The sequence below is a fragment of the Alligator sinensis genome, unplaced genomic scaffold (genome assembly GCF_000455745.1).
Source record: "Alligator sinensis unplaced genomic scaffold, ASM45574v1 scaffold480_1, whole genome shotgun sequence".
NCBI classification, from domain to species: domain Eukaryota; kingdom Metazoa; phylum Chordata; order Crocodylia; family Alligatoridae; genus Alligator; species Alligator sinensis.
Window position 1 is genome coordinate 1,109,279 of NW_005842462.1, and position 27,935 is coordinate 1,137,213.

The 27,935-nt window shown below is 42.4% G+C and overlaps 1 protein-coding gene and 1 non-coding gene across 2 annotated transcripts in view; both read left to right on the forward strand.

Annotated features, from left to right (window-relative positions):
- LOC102376477 (guanine nucleotide-binding protein G(olf) subunit alpha-like) overlaps positions 1-27,935 on the forward strand; it is a 154,986-nt gene that overhangs the window by 48,519 nt on the left and 78,532 nt on the right. The gene's annotated exons all lie outside the window — the stretch shown is intronic.
- Positions 10,085-10,251, forward strand: LOC112551437. The gene has a single exon (XR_003095727.1). It is a non-coding gene; the product is annotated as a U1 spliceosomal RNA (small nuclear RNA).

Genomic DNA, 27,935 nt, shown 5'->3' on the forward strand with positions numbered 1-27,935 from the left:
GGGGGGGGGAACACTATTTAAATGATGGATTTTAAGCCTAGGAGCAAGGCAAGAATATTGGAAGCTAAAGGTTCTACGTAATAGATTTAATTTACTGTTTTCCTGTTTCTTAGTTTACTGAAGTTAGGAGGAATAAGTCATATGGGAGAGGGGAAAGCTGCACAGGCAGCTGAACCATGCTCCCAGGCTGGCTGTGGCAGGCAGCCGGAAGGCTACAAATGGCTGCCCTGGGGCTCTGGCAGACCATGGTGCAACTTTTTGCAGCCTTCCAGCTGCCTGCCACAGCCTGCCCGGGACCCGAGTCCAGCTCCCCACTTAGGGATGGCCTGAAACCATGGCTTAATTACCCTGATTAAGCTTAATAATACATGGATTAATGGCTTCCCTGAACTTAATCAGGGTAATTAAGTCATGGTTTGGGGCTATTTGGTAATCTGTGGGGTGGAGCAGGACTACCAGGGCCCCTTGGCCAATCGGACGTGGAGCAGGGTTGCCACGCTTGGCCTGTAAAAATGGTGGCTGGGCCCAGGATCTTGCCTGCGAAATCGACTGACTGTCACCTCAAGTTCAGTAGACCCTTACTCATTGCAAATATAATTAACAGTGTTTGTATTAGCTAGTATTCTGAGAATATCGTAACAACTGAGCCAGAGATGCTCCCAATTTTTATGCATTTATTTTATTTATTTATTACAAACATACCTCTTCTATTCCCCTTCTTTGTTTTACCTCCTTTCCCATAAAACTAAGAAAATAATAGTGAAAAAAATTTACTTTGCTAAGTAATTCTCCAATAACCAGCTTAGGGCACTGCGTATCTTTTATAATCATGTCCTGCAATGTGCTTAGCTATCTTCTGAGGAGATACGATACTGAAGCATGTAAAATATCAGAAAGATTTTTGCCCATATCATCCATCTTCCTTGGTCGGGAGATCAGAGCAGGTAGGCAAAGGGTAGGAATAGGAGGATATATTTGCTTATATGACTTGTGTTCTTCTGCAAATCAAATTCTGAAACTAATGTTTTAGGCCTCATCTTTGAATGCCCCTTTGAATAGATTCAGTCCAAAATGAAGGTAGGGAAAACAGGAAGGAACTTCTTATCCGCCTATATGTGTGGCATTTGGTTCATATAATGCCTTGCCCTTAGATCCAGTATAGACTAAAACAAGCCACTTTAATAGTTATTGGAAATTGAGTTTTGAGATGAATGTAAGCAATTTGTTATTAAGACTTATAAATCAAGTATTTAAAAGCCAAATATATTTTCTTTTACAGTAATTTTAAAGCAGTGTCAAAGCAAAGTCAAAGATAAAGCCTGTGGAACCATTCTCTTTGGCCCACTAGGCTACCAGCAATGGTTTGGGGCAGGGGGGTTCTGCTCTGAATTCAGGACCCTTGGGCTCTGAGGGATATTGTTATCAATGGCAGGGGGACAAAGACTTTGCTCATTCTGCACCTGCCGCTAGACCCAGCAAAGCTGCTGCTAGCCCTGTGTATTCAGCCTGGGGGGGAGTATCAGGGCCAGATCTAGTCTAGGGCTTAGGGTGAGTTTGATGCCCCTGATTTAAAGGCATAATGAACAAAATCCTTTTTTTAAACAGTTGTTTTTCAGACAGGTTATTTAATATAAGACCAGTTTTTCATTCTGAATGATTTTGTATCTTGTCCTTGAATTCTGTAGAACCTATGAATAATTAAATGTACCCAAAAGAACATGCAAAGAATATACAGAATTTCAGAAATGCACACTTAATTGCAAAACTAAAAGTGCATTACTAAGTTCTACTTCCTGGTAGCTTAATACTTCCATAGTGTTACTTACAGAATTTATAATGTCCTCCTGAATTGACCTAGCCTTTTTATATGAATTGTAGTTAGGAGTTGCAGGATAATCTACAACTGGGGTGTCAAACTCATGTGGCGTCTTGGGGGACAGGATCTAGACCACAGGGCTCCTTGCAGGGCCAGTATCCAGATCACAGAAGCAGCACAGGCACAATCAAAGAGTCACTGGGTGTAACAAAACCATCACTTGCATGCTGCCACTGAAATGCATCCCCAGTGGGAGAGTGTACCCCAGATTTTGGTAGTCTAGGCACCATATGTTTGACAACCTTAATCTAGGGGATTCATTTATGGATGTGTTACTCTTATGAATAGATATCCTATATGAGCAAAATAGGATTTATTAAAACAATGTTTTTTAGCTGACAAGAAGATAGAATTAAAAACATCTGATGAAGCAAGTTGCTGCTTACTAAAGCTTATGTATCTCAGATTTAGTTAGTCTGTGCAGGGATGACTGGTGCTTCTTGAGTCTGGGGGAGCACAATTGCGGACCGGAAACTGCAGACCAGAAGTGGCTGGCCCAGCAAACTGCAGACCACCAGCCAGAACACGGGTAAAGCTACCTCCACACCCCCGGCAGGGGAGCAGGCCCAAACCTCAACTACAGCTGTCGCATACCCTGCAGGAGGAGCCGTTGCCTCACTGCCTGGCTCTGCGGGGCCACGGTTTGCCATCCTGAGCAGTGCCAAGCTCGGGGGGCGGGCGGGGGGGGGGAATTGTGCCCCTCCCCCCATTCCTCCCCTACCAGTCGCCTGTGCCTGTAAGGTAGAAATCTACCCTGCCTTCTGTCTGACTTCAGACTAACATGGCTACCTAGTTCTCTTATCTGAGAAAAAAACAGAAAACTTTTTAATAAAGGGAACCATTTTTTTTGTGTGCATGTTAAAAATCTTAGAAAAGAACTGCTATCATTTGTCTCAGTTTCCTCCCTGTAATAATGTTCTTTTAATCTATATTTAGAATGTAATTTCTTTCTTCCTTGACCTAGTCCTGTCTCTCTTTCCCACACTTGATTCCTTGTCCCAGTCCAATCTCCTCACCTATTCATTACCTACTTAATCTCCAAAAGCTTTTCATTTCCAATTCAGTATCTGTTCTTGGCCAATCCCAGTTACCCCACTCCCACCTTTGCTTCTTGGAATCGCTTCCTGTTCTTTTCCCAGCAATGTGAGATCCATCTCACCACCCTACCAGTTTTACTTAGAGTTCTAGCTTCACGTAATTGCTTTTTTTTTTTTTTTTTTGCACTGAGTCTCCTTGTCTAGCCCCAAGTTCCCTCTTTGCCCTGCCATCCTTCCAGTCCATCACCTTTCCTGTGACAGGTTCACTTGTTGTTCCACCCACTTTGAAATTATGCAGCTTTCATGCTGCTTAGTTCTAGTGTAGAGGCATTGGGAACATAGTGGATTGAAACTCAATGTTGTCAGTTCAGGTTCCCAAGACCACAGCAACCCAGAGCTATAATTTCAGGGAAAGTCTTGCTCAGCAATAGGCTGGAGCATGTCCAGTACAGATAGAATTGCTGTGGAATTTAACTGCTAGAGTTGAAGTATCTACTGAATGTTTACAAATGTAAATTGTACGCCTCAGAAATAAATGTAATTTTTAGCAGATTTTCACATTTCTGATACAAGGCTCCCTCCTTGCCAGATTTCAGGTTCCTGACCCAAACTATAACAGTGTAAGAGCTTTTTAAAGAACGTCATCTGAATGTGTTGCATAATTTCTAGGAATAGTATAAAGTAAAATATTATTAACTATTTATGTCTGAAAAATTTTGAAAAAATGTAGCCTGATGCAGACATCCAGTATGGAAAATCACAGCCCCAAGTGCCACACCCTGACCTATGAAACACATGCTCTGGGACCTCCCCCGGAAGTGAACAGACATCCTCCCATATAAGGCAACACAGACTCTGACTAGGTTTGGTCTTGAAAACATTTTTGGGCAATTGGAACATGACAAGGGGATGTCTTTGCTTGCAAAATGTGCTCCCTTAAAAAGTTTTTGGCAGCACAAGGGCAAAGTCTGCTTGCACCCTATGATGCATTCAGTGTAAGACACTTCTTTTGTGTTAAGGTACCCATGTTTCTTCCTCCCTTCAAGTTTTAGATTTTATTCTAAACCAGGAAAATTCCAAAGAACCATTTTAAGCCTCTAGCGCTAAAGAAATGGCATTGTACTTGAGCTGCTACATTTTTGACTCTAACCATAAAATTGAGTTTTAAGAATCACATACCTGTTAAAGTTGGAAATGCATTTAACCAATTCTGTTTGCCAGCAGCTCTGCAGCAGTGGCGGAAAAGGTGGGAAAGTGCCCAACCCTGCTACCGTGGGGTAAAAATCAACAAACCTGAAAATGCTGGTCTGCACTATGGCTTTTTATCATCTGTACTACAGACACCACTCTTGGAGTTGATGTAAACAAAAGCAAACAATCATTTTTTTTTCTTACTATAACTGAACAAAACTATGAGAAATTATTTTGTACCTGACTGTGGCAGAGAGCTAGAGAAGTAGGTAGAAGTTGTAAGACATTGTTCTATCATAGTAAAATAAAGTAAACATTCATAAACTAAAATGATTTTGCTGGAAATGAGTTTGAACAGAGTACTTTGTAGCTTGTCAGGATTTTTTGTGAGTTTTGGCAATTTATCATTTTGATGTATTTTCCTACCTCACAGACTTAAGGCTTTAAATTCTTTTGTTTGTTTGTTGCTTGTTTGTTTGTTTTATTTAATTTATGGTATGACTAGTCATGGGTTTTTGTAGTCTCCTAGTTATACCTATGTGTTGTTAATTAGTACCAAAGGCAAGGAAAAACTGCATGATGTTCTCAACTTACTGAAATATTTAACGTTATTTGATTTATTTTTTTATTGAAATATTTTAATACTTCTGAATAATATATAAAAATGCAATTGTCCATTAAAGCCAGTGAATTGATGTACTTTATTTTAAATTATATATTTTGTTTCCATTGTCTAATGCTGGTAGTCTCTTGGTATTGATGACTGTTTAATTCTCTATTCAGAAATTGTAAACGGTATTATGAGTTAGTCTTGATTTATCTACCCACTGGCAATTTGCTGAAATTTTCAAACTGTTTATAGTTTGAATTTTTTAAATTTTAATATATCTAGGAAGACTGGACTTCAGCAAATGAAAAAATAAAAGTTATGTACATGGGTTGAGAGGCCAGCTGTAAATATTCAATGATGCTGACAGTTTACATATCCTTTTCAGTCCACGGACTGTATTTAGAAAAATTAGCTGTGGAAACCAACAGATAATCTAGTTTATCACTTCCTACCTGGTTTGGAACTCAGACATGATACACTTAGATATTTCCCATGATTTACCACTTAAAAAAAAGACAAAAATAATAAATGTCTGAATTTTCTTGTTGGAAATGTCATTGTTTGCATTTTCTTGTTCTTTCTTGGGAATTGGAACAGGCCCAAACTTTGAATCACCTGTGGATAAAATCATCACTGTCTAATACTTTTCTCTCTATTTATTGTACTCTTCATATACTTACAAGTATAGTGTTATTAATAGCTGTTGTAATGCTGATAAAATATAAGCTGCTTAGTTCAGCTTTTGTGGGCAGCTACTAACTCCTTATTTTTTTATCCCTATTTTTTATTCCTTTTTGAAAAAAAAAAATTGAATAACTGAAAATTAATGTCTTGCTAACCCTAGCTATTGATGCCCTTTGTTCTTGAATAGCATCTTTTATAATTTCTCCTACTGCTTCAGCTCCTTATAGCTTTTTTTGCTCAGTCAGCAGACAGGTGTGTGCTCATCCATTTTGGTTTTAGATCAAATTGTGCGTAACTATGTCGATGCCTTTCTTGTTCTACTTCACAATATCCTTAAGCTTTAACCAATATCACACAATGGGTCTGTGGCTAATGATATGTGTTTTTGTTGCTGGGTAGGTAGGTTCTTATTTTTTTCCTTACAACTTTTTAATTTTTTAACTGTATTGTATATAGCTTCCTCTCAATTTCTTATTTTTAACAAATTAAACCACCTGAAAAAATTGTCATGAGAATTCACCCCTCTTCCCTGCTCCCCCTTCCTGCCAGTGCAAAACCTATTCAGCCGTTTTCACTGAAGTTGGTGAAAAACTAAAACGTGCCTAATGTAAGCAAAGCCAAAGCGAGTAAACTTCTCGAGATAAATGTCCTTGCAAAAAAGTTTTGTAGAATGCCTCTTCTGTAGACTAAATTACCCTAGTTCTTTCAGCCTTTTCCCATAAGCCTTGCCTCCCAGGCCCCTATTAATGTTTGTTGCTCTCTGCTGGACTCTTTCTAAACTGTCCCCTTCAAATCCTTTTTGAAGTGTGGGGCCCAAACCTGGACACAGTAGTCTAGGAGAGGCCTCATCAGGGCTGAATAGAGGGAAAGAATTGCTTCCTTTGATTTGCAAGGGATACTCCTGTTAATACAACCCAGTATGCTGTTGCCTTTTTTGCAAGAAGAGCAAGCTGCTCGTTCATATTCAGTTTACAGTCTATTATAAGCTCCTCTTACTCCTCCCCAAGTCCTTCTCTGCAGTATTGCAGGCTAGCCACTTGTTCCCCTGTCTGTATTTGTGAATGTGGTTATTCCGTCCCAAGTGCAGGACTTTGTACTTGTCCTTGCTGACTCTCAGATCTTCTCTGGAGAAGAGAAAGCTGAAGTGGGATTTAATAGCAGCCTTCAACCTCCTAAAGAATGATTCAAAATGATTCTACCACTATTCTCAGTGGTGGCAGATGACGGAACAAGGAGCAACGGTGTCAAGTTGCAGCAAGGGAAGTTTAGCTTAGATATTAGGAAAAACTTTCTCACGAGGAAGGTAGTAAAGCACTGTACCCAGAGAGGTTGTGGAATCTCCATCCTTGGAAGTTTTTAAGACCTGGCTAGATAAAGCCTTGGCTGGGATGATCTAGTTGGAAATGGTCCTGCTTTGAGCAGGGGGTTAAACTAGATGACCTTTTGAGGTCCCTTCCAACCTTAATTTTCTATGATTCATCTGATTGATTACAGAGAATTTCTTTAGCCTATCCAGGTCATTCTGGATCCTGGGCCTACTCTCTGGAGTTTTTGCAACTGTACCTGTAACAGGAAGCCTGGGGCTCCTGTTACTTTAAGACAGGGGTGTCCAACCTTTTTGAATGTGGGGCCGGGTCACAAACTTTTTATCACCCAGTGGGCCAGTGAGCCATATTCAAAGACATCACAGGAAGTGGTATCATATCAGGAAGTGATGTCACGTGACCTTTGACACCAATGAAGTTGCAGGGGTTGACATGGTGCTGGTTGATATGGCATGCATGCCCAGGTTGACATGGTGCTGCAGGAGCCGCTTGGCTACAACCGGGTTAACCTGGTGCTGAAGAAGCCGCGAGGCCAGGCCGGGGTTAACCTGGGGCCCGCCCAGCCTGCCAGTGCCATGCCCGGGTTGACATGGTGCTGCAGGACCTGCCTGAGCAGAATCAGGTTGGCACCAGCCAGAAAAAGCAGCATGCAGCTGAAGCCGGCTTCCCATGTGCTGCTGGGGATGGGAGGAGGCCGGCCAGGTCTGCACCAGCAGAAGCGGCGGTGCTGCCCGGGGCGGGGCTGCCCTGGGTGGGAGCTGGTGGGGCTCAGCCCCATGCAGAGGATCACAGACTGTACCACCCAGGTGAGCTCTGCTGCGTGCGCCCCTCCCCTCACTCCCTTCATTCCTGGAACCTAGCACCCAGGCCAGCCCCTCCCCTCACACGTCCACATGTGCACGTGCCCCTGCACAATCCACCCCCTCCCCAACAGGGCAAGGCTGTGCAGAGAGTGGATCACCTATCCTGCTCATAAACACCACTCCCAGTTTGACCATGGCCCCATCCCACATAGGGAGTTGGGTGAATTGTTGTGTGGGGCTGGAGGTGCTGACCCAGCTGGCAACAGCTCATCAAAGCTCCTTATGTGGTCCCTGGGCCCAAATAATTGCCCACCCCTGAGCTAGAGGCCTGAAGCTGAGAGTGCTTATTGCTGTGCTGGTAGCGATGACCCAATCAGTTTTGTAGCCACCTTACAGAACTTTCCGTTAATGTGTATTGCCTTAGCTTATTAAGGAGAATCTTGTGAAAGATGGTGTCAAAAGCTTTGTTAATGTTGAGATATGTTACATCCACTACTGTCATCTCCTCCCCACTCACCTTCTCCCCCAGTCCACAAAACCTATCACCTTACCATAGAATGAAATCATCTTGATCAGACATATCTTGCTGTTGGTGAATCCATGCTGTCTGTTTCCAGCTGTAGGTGCTTCACAATGGATTCTGTGAGGTCCTGCTCCATGATCTTTCCAGATATAGAGGTTAGGTTGACTGGTCTGTAGTTCCCTGGATCTGGGGAAGGTGTTAGCTTAGGATGTTGTATTATTCCATAGTACACGAACAACAAAAACAAATACAAAATATTTTTAAACTACCACCTAAACTTAATATTGCACAGATGCAAATACTTTACACACAGAAAACTACTATTTGACATTTTTTCCCCCATAAATTATGAATGGCCTATACAAAATAGCTGCTTTAGATCAGTGGTTCTCAAACCACAGCTCACAGGCCACATGTGGCCCTCAGTTCTCTGCTGCAGCCCATGTGACATCCTGTAAAAATATTTTTTAAATGGGTACACAGGAAGTAAGTTGTGTGGGTGTAACCCATATAACACATTGAGAGCTGCAAGTGTGGCCTACTGGCATATAGAGTGAGAACCACTACTTTAGATAAATGTGCTGGTGGAGTAATATAATTGACTGGAACTAATTGTACAGAAAAGATAACACTCAATTTATATATACTGTAAATTTTATAGATGGCAGCCAGAAAAACCAAGGCACTTCAGAAATCTAATGTATTGGACTTGAAATCAATTGTGCATTTGTCTCACTAAAGTACAGAAGCTCTTTTGGGCTTTGTGGGGCTGAAAAGAGGAAGGATTGTTTTAAAGAATGGGGAAATAAGGATCTATAGACTAATTTAGTTTTCCTAACTTGTACCATTTCAACTGTTACATCACAAAGTATATAAAGGGAAAAGGGGTAAATGAAGTCTCTGCTAAATGTTAAAAAAAACTTGCATTGTGTTTTATAAGCTATTCTAGATTCAGCAATATGTCAATATAAGCTTTGTTTGAAATGAACAGAGCCTGAAGAATTTGTATGCAAATTGCTTTCAGCTTCACTTACCCCTTACAAAATGAATACATGCTCTTTTTTATGCGGATAGCTGAATGTTTTGCAGGTTGTATTTTGCAGTAAAATATTGTGCATGAACTATTACTAGGTTCCTACTAAATTCACGCTAGAAATGGACTGTGCAGCAGCTCCTTTAATCTTGCACGTTACCTCATGCAACCCTCCCCACCCCCATTGCTGATTGGCTAAGGGGCCTGGTGGCCTTGTTGCTGACTGGCCAGGAGGCAAAAATGGTGCCATATTTAAAACCACTGTTTTTGCCTCCCTGCTGATCAGGAGTGAGCAATGGGGCCCTTCCACCAATCGGCAGTGGGGCTGTGTGGGGGAACCTTCAAGTTTAAAGAGCTACCAAAACCACCCACTTCCACGGTGAATTTGGCAGGTCCCTAATTATTATGCAATATAGCTAGGGTTTTCAGTTTTAGATTGGAATCAGTTTTGGGGGCGGGGGGCAGGGAATAAAGCCAAATCTTGAATAGGTTTTTTTAAATTATACACCTGAAATATACTTTTTGGCTGTATTCGCAGTGTGGATATCTGTCTGAGTGGGCTGGCAGACTCCAAAGATCTCACCCTTACTCAGTGGGAATTAACAGAATTCCTAGGAATGTTTGGCCTGAAGAGGGGGGGGGGGGGGAAATTTTAATTTTTTTTTCAAAAATAGCACTAAAATATAAGTTTTATATCCTAAAAGGTGCTATAATTATTTTACAAGCAAACATTGCAAGTGATGGAAAATGAAGGAAATACCATATTTACTTGACTACTTGAAGATGAGGTTTTTTTCTCAGTCAATATAGGGGGAAAAAGCCCCTTGTCTTACATTTGGATACAAGTTAACCTCACTAAACACATTCTCTCTCATTAAACTACTGCCAAAAGCAGCATGTGCTCAGTAATGTGCTGAGCTATGGGATCACCATGGCTTTAAATGCTGTTAACTCTGCTGGGGCCCAGTCCAATAATAGTTTGTACTGTATATTGTTTCTCAGTTTCTTATGGGCTAAAATCAATTATAGTATGATAAATAAGGTGGTTTTCCGAGGGTGAGGCCTGTCCCTTGCACTCCAGGCCGGCTGATCCCTGCAAGTTGCCACAATGCAGGAAACTTGACTGCACAATTTTGTGGTAATGGGGGACTACATTCCACTTTCCCATCTGGCTTGCTACTCTCCGCCTTTTGACTAGGAGCAAGCGAGTCTAGGGGATATCTGACTCCAAGATGTGGGGCTTGCACATATGCCTGCCATGGATTTGGGGAGAGCCTGAAGCCCCAGACTGAGGGGTCTGGGATGGAGGATGCTTGTTTGGTGCTAGAGCCATACAGATTTGAAAAATTGAGCTCTGTTCAGTTGAAATCTGGAACTTGACTATTGGACAGTCCCAGTAAAATTCAGAACTGATGGCATACCTGTGCTAAAACTTGCAGCAGTTTCAAAGAAGGTAAACTTAATTAATTCTGGATGAACTAAGTCTATGAGTATCTGTAATAATTTCCCTATATGCAAGTTATTACAGGTATGTTTAGTTCAAAGTCACTGTTTTCAGATTTACTTCTCACTTCCATGTGTTCAAGGAGAACATGGTCTGACAGAAAGCAAGGGGGGAAGGGGGCTGCAAGGGGAAGAAGTTGTGATCCAGAAGGTAAGGGGGCCACTTCACGCCCCCAGATTTATTTTCCCTGATGTAGTAGTGGGATGGAGACAAATTCAAGGCAAACCTCCAATAGATTCTATACCTGGAAAATTCTAACAAATTTATACATTTTCTATATATAGAATCTAATTATTGTGGTGTTTATAAAAAAACATTTTTTTATTAAACTGAAAAAACAATACATTTGATGTCTGACAAGAGTTTGTGACATTGAGTTCAGTGGGTAGACTAATATTTTTTTTTATTGGTATCTTAAATAATATCAAGAGAATAACACTTCAGTTTAAAAATAATACATTTTAAAACTGAAGAAATAATATAACAAAATAAGCAATTAAAGTATCTTTTTGGAAATATTCTTGTTTCTTTTCCTGCCCAAAATATTGTCAAGCTTCTTGGTTTATTCCTAGACAAAAACTATGTCAGCAAGAGTTAAAGTTGAGCGTGTGTATGGCTAACTTACAGGTGAATATAAACAATTATAAAAACATTCCTGCAGTCTGGAAACCAAGCATTTCAAACCCAGGAAGTTCAAAACTAGGGTGATATATGAAGACATCCAAAATCTTAAGGTAAAAAAACCGCACAATGAGGGCCACATGTGGACTCCATCCAATTACCAGATAACCACGACTGAGACATTTTAGTATTTGTGGGTTCAAATTAAATTAACATAATATTTTTGAAAAGCAAGATTGACTTTTTCATATTTTTTTCTTCTGATGGTGTCAGAAAATGCCAGGCAAAGAAAATATCAGGGAAATGTTGGTCTCCAAAGCTGACTTCAGGATTCTTCAAAATGAACACATCTTAAGCCATATACTTTAGGTAACAAAGAGATGCAACCTGTAAAATCTAGAAAAGTAAGAATCTTTACTATTAAACGCAAACAAGACTACCCATATGAGATGACTCCCTCCCTTTTGGGAGTACCCCAAAACTATAAGCAAGTACTTTTCAAATTAAAATCAGCTTTGTAATAGGCAACAGCTTGCTAATGTGATTTATTAGTTGCCTAATAATAGTTCAAGTCATGGCACTAGCTATTTGTTCAGTTTTTGACTGGCATTGTTGTATTGCCCATAAGTCCTTCTCAGAAGGCCTGAACATACAGCATGTATAAGCCTGCTGGTACGCTAGTGCAAACAAAAAATAGACATCCAATGTATATCTCTACATTGATGGTAACCTGCTAGAATCTGGTGTAGAGTTACCCCACAGAAACTATTCTAGTGTAGCCATTTGTTGAATGCGAATAAGATATTACTGACCTCTCTCACCATCAAGAGGTGAGGAATCTACTGCAACAGCTACCAAGAGAAGGCGTTCTGTTCTGTAAATTATAGCAGTGGTAAGGGGGTGTGTATGTGTAAAATAAAACCACAGCCAGCTGTTGAAGTTCCTTCTGCAGGGGAATCAATTGGAGCATACCCAGTCCTTTCAATCAAGTAATGCATTTTAAAGCTGAGAGTCTGTGTATATGGTTTTATTCAAACATTCACTGCTTCTGTACACTTCCTCCCACTGGACTATTTTAATATAGTGTGTTTATGTAACTAGTTTAAAATAATAACAGAAACTGAGAAGCAATATCATTCCTTTTTACCTCTTTTGAGGAGAAATGAAACCCGTTCGTATTAAGGCAGTTTTCCTTATGAGTCCAGTTGTCTAATTTCTGAGTGGCTGGGGCAGCCGCACCCCATATGGGCTCCCTGGATCTCTGCAGGGCAGGAAGCAGAAAAGAGGAAGAGAGATCCTGGAGACTCTGGTGGCAGCACCAGCAGGAGTGGTGGGAGCAGTGGTGGCTGAGCTACCAGTTGAATTGTCCAACGCTACATTGGTAGAAGAAGGAAGGTCTAGTCATGAAGAAAACCCTCAAAATGCTGACTAGTAAGGATGGTCTTTTTTGCTTCCTTTGGTTCATTTTACTAAATTTCTTTAGAGCAACAACTGAAATGGTGAAGGAACAAGGTATAAGGATAGAGATAATTGTATTTTCTTTTTTGGGAGATGACAGTGCTTGCAGTTGGCTACAATGAAATCGTGGAAATAGTGCTTGATAGGATGTAAGAATTATTGTGTTTGTGGAATTGCTTGGTGCATCTCTTGTGCCTACCCTTGTAAATACTGTTCCTACAGTGGAGGAATCAAGTTGTCTTATAGTACCTGATGCAAAAAAAAAGCTATTTTTTATGCTTCATAGAGATTTGGCAAATCTCACTGATTAGTTACCAAATATTGCAACTTATTTTTAAATATGGTACCTATCTGTAGGATAAAATGAAAAGCTAAGAAATGTTGAGGAATTGGTTCTCCTTCCTTCAGGTAATTTGAGCATCTACAGACACATTCAACATTCTGCATAATAGAGTTGGTCATAGCTAGATGCTGAGATGACTGGAGGAAAAATCTTGTTTTTGGGGCATGAATTCATGATCATCCTTGAGCTGTATCAGTGGCTATAGTCATCAGGCCTTGTAAGTTGCAATGCATTTATAGTAGTATTAAATGTGGGGGGGGGGTTCTATACAGAGGTAATATTTTTAGTAACTGTTCATTTAGAGTATACATTATGACAGCTGGTGGGAAACTGGCATTCTGATTTCCTTGTATATCCTTTTCCTTTTGACATTTACACTTTCTGTCAGTTACCAGGATAAATCTTTGGAAAAAAAATCCTTCTGGCTCTGGAGTCTATATCACCAAGGAAGCAGATAGCAAATGTTCTGTCATGTTTGGGCTAGCCTCACTTTTTTTCACTGCTTTTCCTGGCAGATGTATGAACTTACAGTTGACTGCCATTCTGCCATTGGAGAAGCAACCAGGGACTTCTTTTTAAGTCCCCAAAGCAAGTAAGAATCCCCTCCTTCCTTTCCCTTCCTGCTTAGCACATGTCCTCTTCCCTTTCCCCCTGTTCCCTTCTCTCCAACCTTCCCCACCCACTACTGCTGCTGTCTCCACCTCCCCTGAGGACAGAGGGAAGCTTCAGAGCCACTCTTGCCCACTCCAGTCAGGGTCAGTGGACAGGTGTGCTCAGCCAGGGACAGCAGTAGCAATGGTGGGTTCCTTGTCTTTGCCTGGTCCCCCAGTGCTCCCTGCTGATCCGGGAGCAGGCACAGGGGAAGGGAACCAGCCCACTGCTGCAGCTTCTGTCTCTAGCCAAGCCTGGCTCCATGTGCATCTCAGCTTCAGGAGGGCAGGAACAGCTCTGCAGTCCTCCTTCACCCCCTCACCACCCCCATCCCAGTTTAGCTGAGGGAAGTGGCAGCAGCAGAGGGGATGGAATGTGCCTCTAAGCACTGAGGGAAAGGGATGGGGGAGGAAAGGTTTTTTCCTCCTTGAGGGATTTAAAAAAACTTCCCACTGATGATTCTTTGGTGTGTCTGCCTGCTTGATCTGTGTTTGGGTGGGGGGGGAGCCTGTATTGTAAGTCACTGCTCCCACATGCCCCTTTCTGAAATCCTGGGTATGCCCATGCCTTCATCTACCATGGATAAATATTTGAAATTCATTTGCAAAATATTCCACTTCTTTCTAGGGCACTGCACTGAGAATGACAATCTGTTACTGCCTTCAGTTACATGGCTAGCTTAAGCAGCGAAGACCTATGCAGTTGATCTGGAGGGTCTACTCTAACCCATCTGGATCAAACATTTGCATATCAATATGAGGCTACGTGCTGGAACTTTTCTTTTTCTTTTTTTTTTTTTTAAGAAAATATTACGTAGTAAGTCAAGCATTCCAAAGTCTGGATATGCTAAAATGGAGATTATCTGTGCAATTTTAATACAGTCCCTTGTAGCGCTATGATCCAGTATCATACTATTTTTCTAAAGCAGCACTGTCTTAGTACACAGACTCGTTTAATGAGCAACTATCTAGTACTTATTTTCTTACTGTTCATTGTATAATCTCATGGCATAATTGCTGCATGCTGTTCAAATTCTAATCTGAAAGCAATTATTATTTTGCTCGTAGTCTTTTTTTTGGTGCTTGTTGCAACAGTATCTGAATACTTCACATGCATTTATGAACTTATTTTTTTTTACCAAAAACCCTGTGGCAAAAAGGGCTGATCTTATTCTTGTTTTACAGACGAGTACAAATGACTAACTGAGGCACAGAGGAACTAATTTCAGAAATATTCATTGATTTGAGATTCCTAGGGCCTTGAGCTTTTAGATAGAGGGACAAAGGCACATGAACAAATTACACGATAAATCTCTGCCTGTTTTTACCTCATGATAGCAGCTGCTGTGAAGTATCTACCCACATGGATGGTCTTGTGGTGAGTGAAAGCTTACTGTATTGGAAGAGGATGAAATACTGCAAATTTACTTTAATTTCAGTGGAGTAACAATATGGACGTAGAACAAATGCTACAGAGCATCTGACATGTACTGTATTTATTTATTTATTTATTTATTTTGCATAACATGTCCCTGAAAAAAAAAAGTACCTTGTTTTTGAAAGGCAGAATGAAGAAGAAAATATTTCCTTGAGAGCTTCTGCTAGGGGGAAAAAGAAAGTTTCTACAGCCAGCAGCTGTGAGGGGCCCTGCACACAGCATGTGCAGTTTTAATTTTGCTTTACCCTGGCAGATGCTAAAGCAGCAGAAATTGCTGTGATTGTATTTCCATGATTATAATGCATACCCCAATTTCTAGCAACTGACTTTTAGGGAAAAGCGCATGTTGTATGTTAGGAAATATGGCAAATCTTCATTCCACTTCTGCCTTCTGATGACTTGTTTCTGTGCACCTAACCTTAGTCTTTATGTTTAAAGCACGGCTCCTGTTCATTTCAGCTGTAGCTGGAGGTACTCAGCCTTCTTCAAGCTACTCAAATTATACACCCATAACATGATCACAGTAGTTCCCAAAGACTGGGATAGAATCTATTTGGGATGTAGGAAGTGTCCCTCTGCCTGAGGTAAGAGACCATCCTTTCCATTTCTGCAGTCCTTCCTTTCTCACTTATTTCTTGTTTCCCTTGCCCCCCACCCACCCTCCAGCTTGAATCTTATCTTGGTGGACCCTCCCTCAGTTTGGATCTCTTGGTTGATCCTAGGTCCACACATCCCAGAATTTTCCTCCAGATATGCACAACTTCCAACTTCCTCAACAAGTGAGGCCACTGTCTCTGTCCATATATAGCCCTGGCTCATTCCCAGAGCAGCCCCTTGTGCACTGAGGGAAGCAGAGGGTCCTGTATAAGAGTGTGAGGGTTTATAAAAATCAGACTATTATCATATACACAATGGGCTAAAATATGTATTTTGGTCAGGAAAACTTCATTCTTGATTTCCTAACTGTTGAGTGCTTGGCTTTTCAGTCTTATAGTGTACTTTTAGTGTTGCTCTTGTATTTAATTCTGTTGAATGAATATTTCATCACTGAGCATCAGAAATAATATATCACTGTAATGAAAAGAACAGTTTGCATCTCTTGGAGCTATTTTTACAGGACTTATGTAGAATAGGAAAGACGTTTAAGTTGGTTACAGGTGATTTACTTTTTGGTAACTATAAAAGCTAGAGCCTTTTATACTTAAGTAAAGACTGAGAATCTGGATCCAAGAAAGCAACTTCAGAGGTCTTGGTGTTTATTCCCCATTATACTGGTTAATTTAGAGAAGGGGTGTCAAACTGAAACCTCCTGGTGGGTCATATTCCACACCAGCACCCGAGGAATCGGTCTTCTGGTCCACCCAGTTTCTTGCTGCAGCTGCCAAAGCCACTGTGTCAATGCAGCCAGCAGCCAGAAATTTATCACCATCACTACTTGCCCTCTTCTCCTTCCATCCCCGGCTGCCATTAATTTTAATTGCCAGCAGTGCTCTTCTTCCATCACCGGCTGCCATTAATTTTAATTGCCAGCAGTGAGTGATTAAAAACTAAATTTGGTGGTAGAAAGGGTGGAGGGGGTTGGGTGGTTAGCAGCAGTGGTATTCACTTTGTTAACTGCCAACACAGCAGTTCTGGCAGCTGTGGAGAGAAACCCCTTGGGCAAGACAGTCCACTTCAGCAGGTCAGATTCAGCCTGTGGGCTGAGTATTTGACATCTCTGGCTTAGAATACTGAATCTCATCCCAGCACTGTATTGTCTCAATATGTTGCTCTTTCCTCAAGTCTTACCAGTGCTGTCAAGGTGTATTCGCAAATATTACATTCATTGATGTAAGAGACTGCTTCCAGAAGTGGTGAAAGCACCTACTCTGGACTCCTTTAAGAGGCAATTGGACATATATCTTGCTGGGATCCTGTGACCCCAGCTGACTTCCAGCCCTTGGGGCAGGGGGCTGGACTTGATGATCTTCTGAGGTCCCTTCCAGCCCTGATGTCTATGAGTATGAATCTTGGTTCGGAGGATATGTTTAGAACTAGCCAATTGCCCATCAGGAATAATGGTGGGGGGAGGGGCGGGCGGGCAGGGATGGAGCGCTGCCACCTACCACCCCACCCCACCGCCACCTCTCTCCCACTTGTCCAGCACCCTGTGCCGCCACATCCCCACCATCATGGTGGTGCACCGCTGCCACCGCCTCCTGTCTGGAATGCTCTTGGAGCACTCTGATTGGTTGTTTCAGTCAGCATTGTGATTAGCTCCTGAGATGACCAATCAGAGTGCAAATAAAGTGTTATATAGACAGGCAGACAGACAAAGGCTTTTATTATATTAGAATAGTTGGCTTACTGAGGAAGGCATATTTCAACAAGGTGTTCAAAATACATCGGGAGTGCACTTGTGTTTAAGCAACATTGCTTCATAGTATAGAACTCTTTGAAAAATGTAAATATGAGACTGGGTCCCAATCCTGATTGGCAGAAGGTAGGCATCGTACTTGGATTTCTAATTGTAACCAGAATTCAGAGACTTCAGTACAGTACATTCCTCAGCTTTTAAACAGTCTGAGTGGCCCATGCTGACTAGTACATTAGTGTACTCTTCTTCATGATGTACTGTTTTACCCTGAGGCTAATGGAGAAAGCTTGTTCTAGATCATAGCTCTCTTTGAAGTTATCTTTAGGTAATAAAAGATCCTTTTATCAGGGAGGCCTCTGGGATGTTCTCCATCAATCAAGATCATAATAGATGGCTAGTCCTTATTGCCGGCAAGTACTTTTAAAGTGCTTTTTAACATAATATTTGATCCCCATATAATTTAACTTATGAGTAGGCCACTAGATGTCTAGGAAATGGCATCCATTCTGATGGAGAACCTACAAAAATAAATAAGGGGAATTAGAATTTTTTTCTCTCCATTATTGTTTTGTGGTAGCTGTGAAAGCAAGTTCAGCAGAGAGGTTGGAAAAACTTCGGGTGTACCTTGGGATCTTAAGCAGATAAAAATGTACCAGGTTATGTTAACCTGCTGTACCAGTTAAGCATCTTACTGGTATTTCTTTCTTTTGGAAACTAAAAAAAGTTCATGGATTTAAGGGAGAGAAGAAAAAAAAGCTTTTAAGAATTACAATATTTGCTGAAAGGTAACTACTATATTTACTTGCATACCATACCTATATTTCCCCCCAAATCAGCCTTCCAAAATCGATGCTGGTATCTTAAGCAGGCAAGCTGCTTTTTCTTCTCTGAAATAGAAAGTTAGAAAAGAGCTAGTAGATACTGTGACTCATAGCCAGGGATCCTGGTTTTCCCTGATAAAAAATACCAAATTCTCTGCTAAAAAAATCACAAATTCTCTTTCCTTGCTGGTGCCCCTCAGCCCTGCCGGAAAGGGCCCTCAGCTGCCAGGGCTACGGACCCGGGTCCACAGCCCCCTGCCCCCACTCCCCTACTGCTGCAGGCTCGGGCGGGCTGGCTCCCCACTGCCGTGCGCACTCTCGGGAGGGCAGGGGGGATCTACACCCTCCAGATCTGTATGCGGGGCAAGCACAGGCTACGGGCTTGAGCTCCCGCCCTGCTTCCCTTCTGGGGCCTCCGGAGCGTGGTGGGCACGACCCAGAGTGGCTGGGAGCAGCGGCGCTGCATAGAGATCTCCTCACTGCTGATCTCCCCCCGGCTGCCCTGGCAACACACCTTCTGTGCTTAGGGCAGTGGTGCGGAGCTGTGCCCCTCAAAGCAGCAGCAGGCATAGGAGGCACGTTGCCAGGGCAGCAGGGGAGTGAGCAGCGGCAAGGAGATCCCCATGTGGCCCCGGTGTGCCCAGCCACGCCAGGTCTTGCCCGCTGGGCTCCAGAGGTCCCGGGGGAGGGAAGCAGGGTGGGAACCCAGGCCTGCAACCTGAATCTGCCCCAGGTACAGATCTGGGAGGCACAGGTCCCCCTTACTCCCCGGGAGTGCACGTGGCAGCAGAGAGCCGGTCCTCCCCCGGACAAGCCACCCGTGGCCTCGTCCTGCTCCCCACTGGGGCTCGCTGACTGCGTATTGCAGCCCCCAGCCACACCTGCCTGGGCAGCAGCCTCCGCCCTGCCCAGCTCCTTGTCCCCCCTACTTACCTGCTGGAGCTGCTCTGCAGGCTGCCTGGGAGCTCATTGCAAAATGGTAAAATCCGCGAGTTTCTTGGGTAAAACGAGAAATCCACTTTTGCCTCTGGCAAAAGGTAAAATCATGGTTTACTTCCCGTTTTTCCCTGCAGCCGCCAGGGTAGCTGCGACTTTTCCCTGGGGCTACAAACAGCAAGCATGGAGTTCAGTGTTACTACCTTATCAGCAGCAGTGAGAGGGTTAACTTTTGGATGAAAAGCCAATGAGTTGATTGAGCAAGCTACTTTGTAGTCTGTAATATCTTAAAGGGCCTTGCCCCTCTTCTCAGGGTTAGACCAGTTGCCACATTTGGGATCAGAATGGAATTTAGCCCCCTGGTCAGATTGGCATGGACTTTGAGGGTTTGCCTTCCTCTGTAGGAGGGGGGCGTGGCCCTGTTTAGATCTCTTGCATGTATTTAACAACCTGTGCAACAGTGGGACATGGACAGTGCCCTTTTCCTCCTGCTTTACCCATGGCAGGTGAGATGTTCTTTGTGTTTTTGGGTGATATGCCTTGTAGTTGTACGAAAGAGCTGTTTTGTGCAGTTTTAGGAATATGTTAGACAAGCACTTGTATAGGATAGTTGGATAGGAATGGTCCTGCTTTGAGCAGTGTGTTGCACTAGATGTCCTCTTGATGTTCCTTCTATCCTGACTTCTCTATGAGTCTGTGATTAAATGACTGTAACTTTCAAATGAACAATCTGGCTGCTGTAAAAAAAATAAGTTAAATTAGTAATGTTTAATTTTGTCTCACTTTAATTGAATTCTGATATTTCTCCTAAGTTTAGTATTTGAAAATATTAGTTATCCGTTTAATAGTTGAACATCAAAACGATTTTCTTCTTTTTTGGCATGTATTTTTTTTCTTTTGCATTTATTTATCTGTAATAAATTCTTATTCCCAATTGAGATTCTTGTCACTTTAGACTGACATAATTTATTTTGTTAAAACACACTTAAAACCTTTTTTTAGTTAATCATTGACCTAGTAAGCTATAACAGCTACAGCACAAATAAGCTACTAAGACCTTTTCAGTTCATGGATCATTGATCTACTAGTTTTTAAGGACGTTTTTGATTCATTATTCCGTGTGAGGTAATTTCTGGTATTACACAATAATGGTAACACCACATGGATGAAAAGTACTGTTTTTTTTAATACTCTGTTTCCATTTTATATAGTAACTCAAGACCCAGTTTGTTGTTACCTGTACTGTGTTTACTGTTTGTAGTGAGTTTTCTATTATAGCTTATCATGTATTTTAAAAATGCTTTTAAAATGTGCTGGCAAGCTGAGTTAATCTGCTGTTGACATCTAAACTAGTATCATGGTTCTTGGTAACTGAGAAATGCTCTTAGCAAGAATATTGTCTTCAGAAGCATGCAAAGATGTTGGGATATTTGTTCTTTTAACCATGTAAAAGCTCCTTTGAAAAGTATTTTTTCTTTTCTGAGACATATCTAAAAGAAATGACAAGAAAAATCTGCTGTGCCTGGAGAGTAAAAAAAAAAAAAAGAAATGGTTTCAGATGGAAAACAAGACTAAGGGAGGGGTGGGCAATGATTTTGGCTGGAGGGCGGCTTAATGAGTTATGGTGAGCTGTTGAGGGCTGCAGGGGTAGCCCCACCCCTTGACAGGTGCCCTGCCCTCTGGTCACCACTTGAGACTGGAAGTCCCACCTCTAAACCTTGATCTTTGCTATAGGAAGCCCTTTCCTTACCCCCAGAAGTACTCCTTTGGGGAGGGGAGGATTGCCATCTTTGAACCAGAAGAAAACCAATTCATACGGTAAAAGTCAAACACCTACTATATTTTAATTTTATTACAAACTATTTTTGTCGTGATATGTATTTGTGTAGTGTATCTAGAGGTGATTGCATAATAACTCAAAAATAAGGTCTTACTTTTGTATATTGAGGGGGTGTATGGGTTGGGGGGGGTCTGGTGGGGTGTGGGGGGAGTTGTGAGGGGCTGTGGCTCTGTCTGCTGGGGAGTATAGGGTGTGTTGCAGGATGTGTGTGTGTATATGTGAAGGGGTTGTGGGGACAGGCTGTAGGTATGTGGGGTTTGTGGGGTGTGAAGACTCCCATGACACAGCCCCTGTCAGCAGTGGCAGCAACAGCGATGGACAGGGGCCCTTGGGCATGGGCTTTGCACTCCCACCCCTGCTCCCCCCACCCCCACTGCTTCCCTACCTGCTGCCTGGAGTGAGCACTGCAGCAGGGAGACGAGGAGAAGCCACTGGATGTCAGGGAAGCTGAGCAGTTCCCCCAGCGGCTGCAGCAGTGACAACAGTAGCCCCACCCAGTAGCTGCGTGCTGGCTGGGCCGGGCCTTTCCACGCACAAGGTGGAGGAGTGAGGCGTGGGGGTTGGGTGAGCACCCGTGGGCCAGCTGAAATTGCCTGGCAGGCCGTATCTGGCCCACAGGCCATATTTTGCCCACCCCTGCTTTAAGGCAATACTTTAATTTGGAAATAGAATATAGTCCCATGGTCATATTGGAGGAGAAATACACTTGGGGATAAAATCGTAGTTACACTGAAATTGAAAAAGCAGAAAGTATGGAGTTGGTCCCAAAGACAGCACTGAAATTGGAGATGATTTCTGTGGTTTTGAAGTAGTGGCAATGACATCTTAAAAGCTAAACCATGGTCTATTACTATCGTATAGATTCATAGATGTTAGGGTCGGAAGGGACCTTAGCAGATCATTGAGTCTGACCCCCTGCCGTGGGCAGGAAAGAGCACTGGGGTCAGATGACCCCAGCCAGATGCCTATCCAGCCTTCTCTTAAAGACTCCTAAGGTAGGGGAGAGCACCACCTCCCTTGGAAGCCCACTTCCGGTTTTGACACCCCTTACCGTAAAGAAGTTCTCCCTGATGTCTAACCTAAATCTGCTTTCCGTCAGTTTGTGGCTGTTGTTCCTAATTACTCCAAGGGGTGCCCTGGTAAACAGAGTATCTCCTATTCTTTGCTGTCCCCCTGATGAATTTGTAGGCGGCCACAAGATCACTTCTCAGCCTTCTCTTTTGGAAGCTGAAGAGATCCAGGGCCCTCAATCTCTCCTCATAGGGCTTTGCCTGCAGGCCCCTAACCATATGAGCAGCCCTCCTCTGAACCTTCTTGAGGTTGTCCACATCCCTCTTGAAGTGCAGCGCCCAAAACTGGATGCAATACTCCAACTGCGGCCTGACCAATGCTGCATAAAGGGGAAGTATCACCTCCCTGGACCTGTTTGTCATGTACCTGCTATTATATGATAAAATGCAGTTAGCTTTACTGATCACTTTGTCACATTGACATATGAATTAGAATGGACAGTTTTGCTTGCCTGATTAATAAACATAGCAATAACTGGATTTTCTGTGTAAACAGAAGACTTACCTGATTTTTTACAATTCATATGTCTGGTAAAAGCACCAAAACAGTTTTAGTAATACTAGTATAGAAGGTATCGTGAAGCTTTTTAGTACATTGCAATATTTTTTACTATTCCTAATCCTTTATGCAATGTCTAATTATAATTATCTTGTTATCTGTATTCGGAATGAAATATGGGTGAAGCTAAACTAAAGAACTTGTGCAGTAAAATCAGAGTAATCCAACTTCTAAGTGGCTGAGGGTCACGTGCGCCTAGGGCTGCACTAGCAGGAGCCATGGATCACTAGGGCCACCCTTCCTGCTGCACCAGGAGTCTGCACCCCTTCTGCTGCACTGCACTCCCAAGCACCTCACTTCCATGCACTATGTGCCACCCCCCTACTGCACCGCATGCCTGGGCATCCCCCTGCTACATAGCATGCCCTGCCCGCACTGTACTGTATTCTCTTTCCCCTCCCAAACTCCACCCCACGTGCCTTCCTGCAACCCACCACCTGATGTGCGATCTCATCCTCGGCTCCCTGGCTGCAGGTTCCCCTGATGCATCACACTAGTCAGGCACGCCAGGCCACAAGTTCCCCCCAGCACTGCAGACAGATCCATGCTGCACTACCTCCTGGGGTGGGGGTATGGAGGGGAAGATGGAAGGAGGTGAATCCCTGAGACCTCGACTACTACTGCAATGGGAGTGATAGGGGAGTTGTGACCGGGCAGGAGTCCAAGGGCTGCAGTTTAATTGCACATGGCCACCTGTTAGACAGCCCTGTGAGTTAGATGATAACATGAATGCAGCTTGTACACCAGATATTTATTTTTTATGATGTACAATGTGTATTCTAAACACAAAACAATTTAAAAAAAAAAAGAAAAGAAATCTCGGTCCAGACCATTAAAGCCAATGGAAGCCTTTCTACTGCATTTAATTGGACCAATATTTTTCGTTAAGTCACTAAACCACTGCAGAAGAGAAAAAGAGTGATAGGAGATAGAATTTTCCTGGGAAACAGAATAGGGAAAAGCAGGATTGGAATATTCAGTTGTTTTGTGTGATAAATTATAGCAAACTATCTTAAAGTATTTTGACAGCATTTAAGTATCTTGTACAAATGAGTTCTGGAGGCAGTACCAAACAACTGTTCCCAGTCTTTGCATATATAGTTATTTCTAGCTGACATATGTAGGGCCAGAACTTTAAAGCATCTCTGAAATCTGCTAAGGACATTTCATTTAAGCAAAAATAAATTGATTACAAAAATAGCAGAAGATGTTCTTGCTTTCTTATAATTATTAATGTTTTGGAAGTAGACAGGATAATGGACAAGTCATACTAGGTAACTTTTACCAGGCTGTAATTTTACCTGATTCTTACTAACCATGAACTGATACAGAAGAAATGGAAATGGATATGGGATTTCTTACTGCTATATATTTTGTGTATAAAATATACAAAATGTCTGATTTTGATGCTGCTATCTACTTCACTAAATCACCTTTTCCTCCTTTCTCCTGCCTCTTCATAAAGACTGCATTTGCTTAAGTGAGGTTTTTAAGTCCTTAGTGCCTTTTAAAACATAAAGAGGTGATATTAAGTTTTGGGTGCACTTATAGTTGGCTACAGTTAAAAAATATATATATAAATTCTATATTCAATTCTAATCTGTCTCTAGCAGTTTTAGAACCTCTTGGAAGAAATACCTTTTAAAAATACTGTAATTTTTTCAATGCTCAGCTCAGCCTAGAGCATAATTGAATAGAACTGATTCAGCAGTTTGAGTTCTTCATGTGGAAGACATTCCTTATTTTTCTTTTTAAATATAATCCAATCAAATTTGGGGCAGATGGAACTCAAAACAGCTGAACTAATCTGGTTAAAACTATAGCTTTTGTAGTTCTTGCTGAAATCTAAGAAATAAGCCAAGTTTGGATTGGGGAGGAAGTAAGGGAATGTGGTAAACAGCCTTGATGTTTAGCATTTTAAAGTAGGAAATCTGCCTATGTCTGTAGTAGCAATAGATTTTCTTATTTGCTTTTTAAAAGTGAAGCTCAAAAGAATAAGTATATTTTGAGGCCCCTTAGGGCTTTAATTGATCTAAATGTTTGGCAGGAATTTAAGTCAGTCTAAATTTTCATTGCAACAAGTGCAAAAAGTCACTCTAACCTTTTTCCAGGCTTGTTTGGGTTGGGGAGGAGGGGCGGTGTTTGTTTTAAATTAGCTCATCAACTCCAAATGACTTTCTTCATGTTTACCTTGTGCTGGGAATCTTAAGACTTAAAGAATTAGACAAAGCCTTAAGAGCTTGCTTCACGTACACTTAAAAGAAATTCCAGTTTGTTCCGTAAATTGTGAAACATTGTTTTGGAGCATAATTAAAGGTTTTAATCATATTCATATGATTAGCCAGACATAGTATTACTGTTATGCTAGAGGCTTATGGAATATATTCATGTTGTTCACTCACTCCTGAAATATAACAAAGACTCCACAGGTTTATTTGGAAGGAAGATAGGGGAGAATAAATAGTCAGACTACATTAAATAGACAGATGCCTTTATAGAAATTTGGCTGGGATTAATATCTTTTTTTTCCAATCAAAATCTGCATGGAATTTTCTATGGCTGGGGCTCTTAACTTTACAGTTTAACTAAGGCTATGGACAATACAATTGTGTCAGGAAAAATGCCTCTTGACACACAAAACTAGTGTACAGGTGTTCAAGGGGAGTTTTATGTATGTTTACGGGAGGGGAGGAGGAGTAAAAAGAAGTTCTGTGAAAAAATTAGAGCATTTCTGACCAGGCAGTTTTCTTATGCCAGCTTGAAAGTTGTATGGTCTCTTGGGGTCCTGAAGACCTCCAGTATCCCACAGTCCCTTGCCTTCCTTCCCCCACTCCAAAGGGGAAATAGGGAGGGAAGGTGAACAGTGACTCCTAGGGTGGCCACTGGGCAGCAAGCTGCCAGGGAGCCCCAGGGAGACCTTGCTGACACTTAAACAGTGCCCACACTGTTGAAGCTGCAATGATGAGGGAGAGCAGGAGACAGAGGCAGCATTGTTTGACATGTCCCTGGTTGTCCCCAGGATGGGTCCAGTTGCAGGGAATTTCTCCCCCACTTCTGCCAGTTGCCTGATTTTGTAAAAACCATCTCCCATGACTCGGTCTGTCCCAAGAATACCTGGACAGGCTGAGCCATGCTGACTATGACTCTGTCACCTCAGTCTGTGCAGTGGCAGGGAGGCATATCCTTGCAGATCAAACTATCCTAGGAGTGTTCGAGCCACCATGGCTGGCTCCTGTTACATGAACAGACTGGGGTCACCCTGGATCTGTGAAAAGGATTAGGGGAGGGGAGGATCCAGAGAGGGGGCACTCTCCTTCCTGCTTTGATTCTTCGTCCATCCAAAGCTTAAAGCCGACTCCCTAGCAGTGGCAGCAGAGCTTCCATTCAGGCAGCAGTAAGGGAGTCAGTTGACTTCATGGCTCATTATAATCTGCTTGATTCCTTCAAAACTCATCATTCCACAGGTGTTAACGACCCTTTCTCCTTTTAATTGGTCTTTAATTGGTTCCACTGCTCCAGCTATCTTTACTTCTGCAATGCTGCTGTCCTTGAATTTCCTGAATGTCCATGTTTTTCTTTTTAATATAAATTGAAATATTATTTATAGTTGTTAGTCGTCATTTAGCCAGTTGCAGTTCCATAAGTTTGAGATGCAACTGTGGCTAGATAAAGAGAGAAGATGGTACAAGTTTCCCCATACTTTATGCAGTACATGCGTTCCTGGAAAACGGCTCATAACTTGAATACATATAAAGGGAACCCACTTTACAATGTAACAAATAGGGATATGTTCCAAGACCTCGACTGTACTGATCCCCAGACCTATTTCTACCACTTTTACAAGACAATTTTGGTACTCACCAACAGCAGACAGTACACACAAGCACAGGGAACTATCATAATGGGGATGCCAACTACAGAAACACGTGTCGCACACAATGAGCGAGGAGCACAGATCCACACAGGAAACTATAGTTTGGTACACATCACTCCCACAATGGACTGCACAAAACAGATGACTGTGGGCTTCCACCACACCGATCACATAAGAGTGAATTTACCTCACATAAAACAAGCTTTTGGTATAAAAAGGGTCATTGCAAAACAGTGAACTCACACATACAGAACCCAAATAAAGCAAGGGAAACCTGTAGATGATTCCAGCTGCAGTGGTATGGTTATAATGGTCTGTTTCAAACTGTTAGGAACCTGTTGTTGCCAATGAAATTGGCGAGAGAAATGAGGATATGTTCTGTTACCCAGAATCTTGACCTTTTTTTTTATTATTGCATGGTGGTTACACATGAGCAGGGATCCTGGTTTTCTCTGATTTTAAAAAAAATCTCCAATTTTCAGATTTAAAAAAGTAACCCCAAATCCACATTTTTCCATGACTAAAATGAAAGACCACTCTTCTGTACAGAGAGAGAGATCAGTGGTGTTTCATTTTAATTATGGGAAAATATGGATTTGGGGTTACTTTTTTTAATCCAAAAATTGAGTATTTTTTTACATCAGAGAACCAGAATCCCTGCACATGAAAGAAGACTTGAAAATCTTTCCTCAGAACCCTTTCCACCATTTCTGACTCCCTCTCCCCTATCAATTACACCTCCAGCACTTTAGAAGCCATTAGCACAGTGGTTCTTAAACTTTTTATACTCAAAGCACCCCTCCTCAGACTCAAGACAGATACTCCTGAGAAAATGCCAGCTCTTGGCTTTCACTTATTATTTTTCCATAGTCAAGAAACGTCCTTGTTAATTATTTGGACAGTGGGATCAAGCTTATACTTAACAAATTTGTGGATACCAAGTTGGATGGAGTTGCAGATACTCCAGAGAGTAGGGCTAAGATCCAGAATGACCTGGATAGACTGGAGAAATGGTCTACAGCAGCACTACTCAACCTTTTTACCTAGTGGGCCAGATGGGCAGTGCCTGGTCCAACCATGGGCCAGATGGTGGTTCTGATCGAGCATCTGGGGTGGCTGTGGCAGTCACCATCCAGCCACATGGAGAGGGGCAGGGACTTCACTTCCTGAACCCAGACCCACAGGGGTGAAGGGGCTTCATCTGGCTCTGTATGGAGGGGAAGGGATGTGACCAGGCTGGGAGGTGATGGGGACATGGCTTAGCCCCATCCCAGTGCTGCAAGCGAAAAGGGGGCAAGGTCTGGCCCCATGGGGGAAAAAGGAACATGGCCCAGCCTCACAGGGGGAAAAAGCTGTGGCTGGGCTTGGGTGGAAAAATAGTGA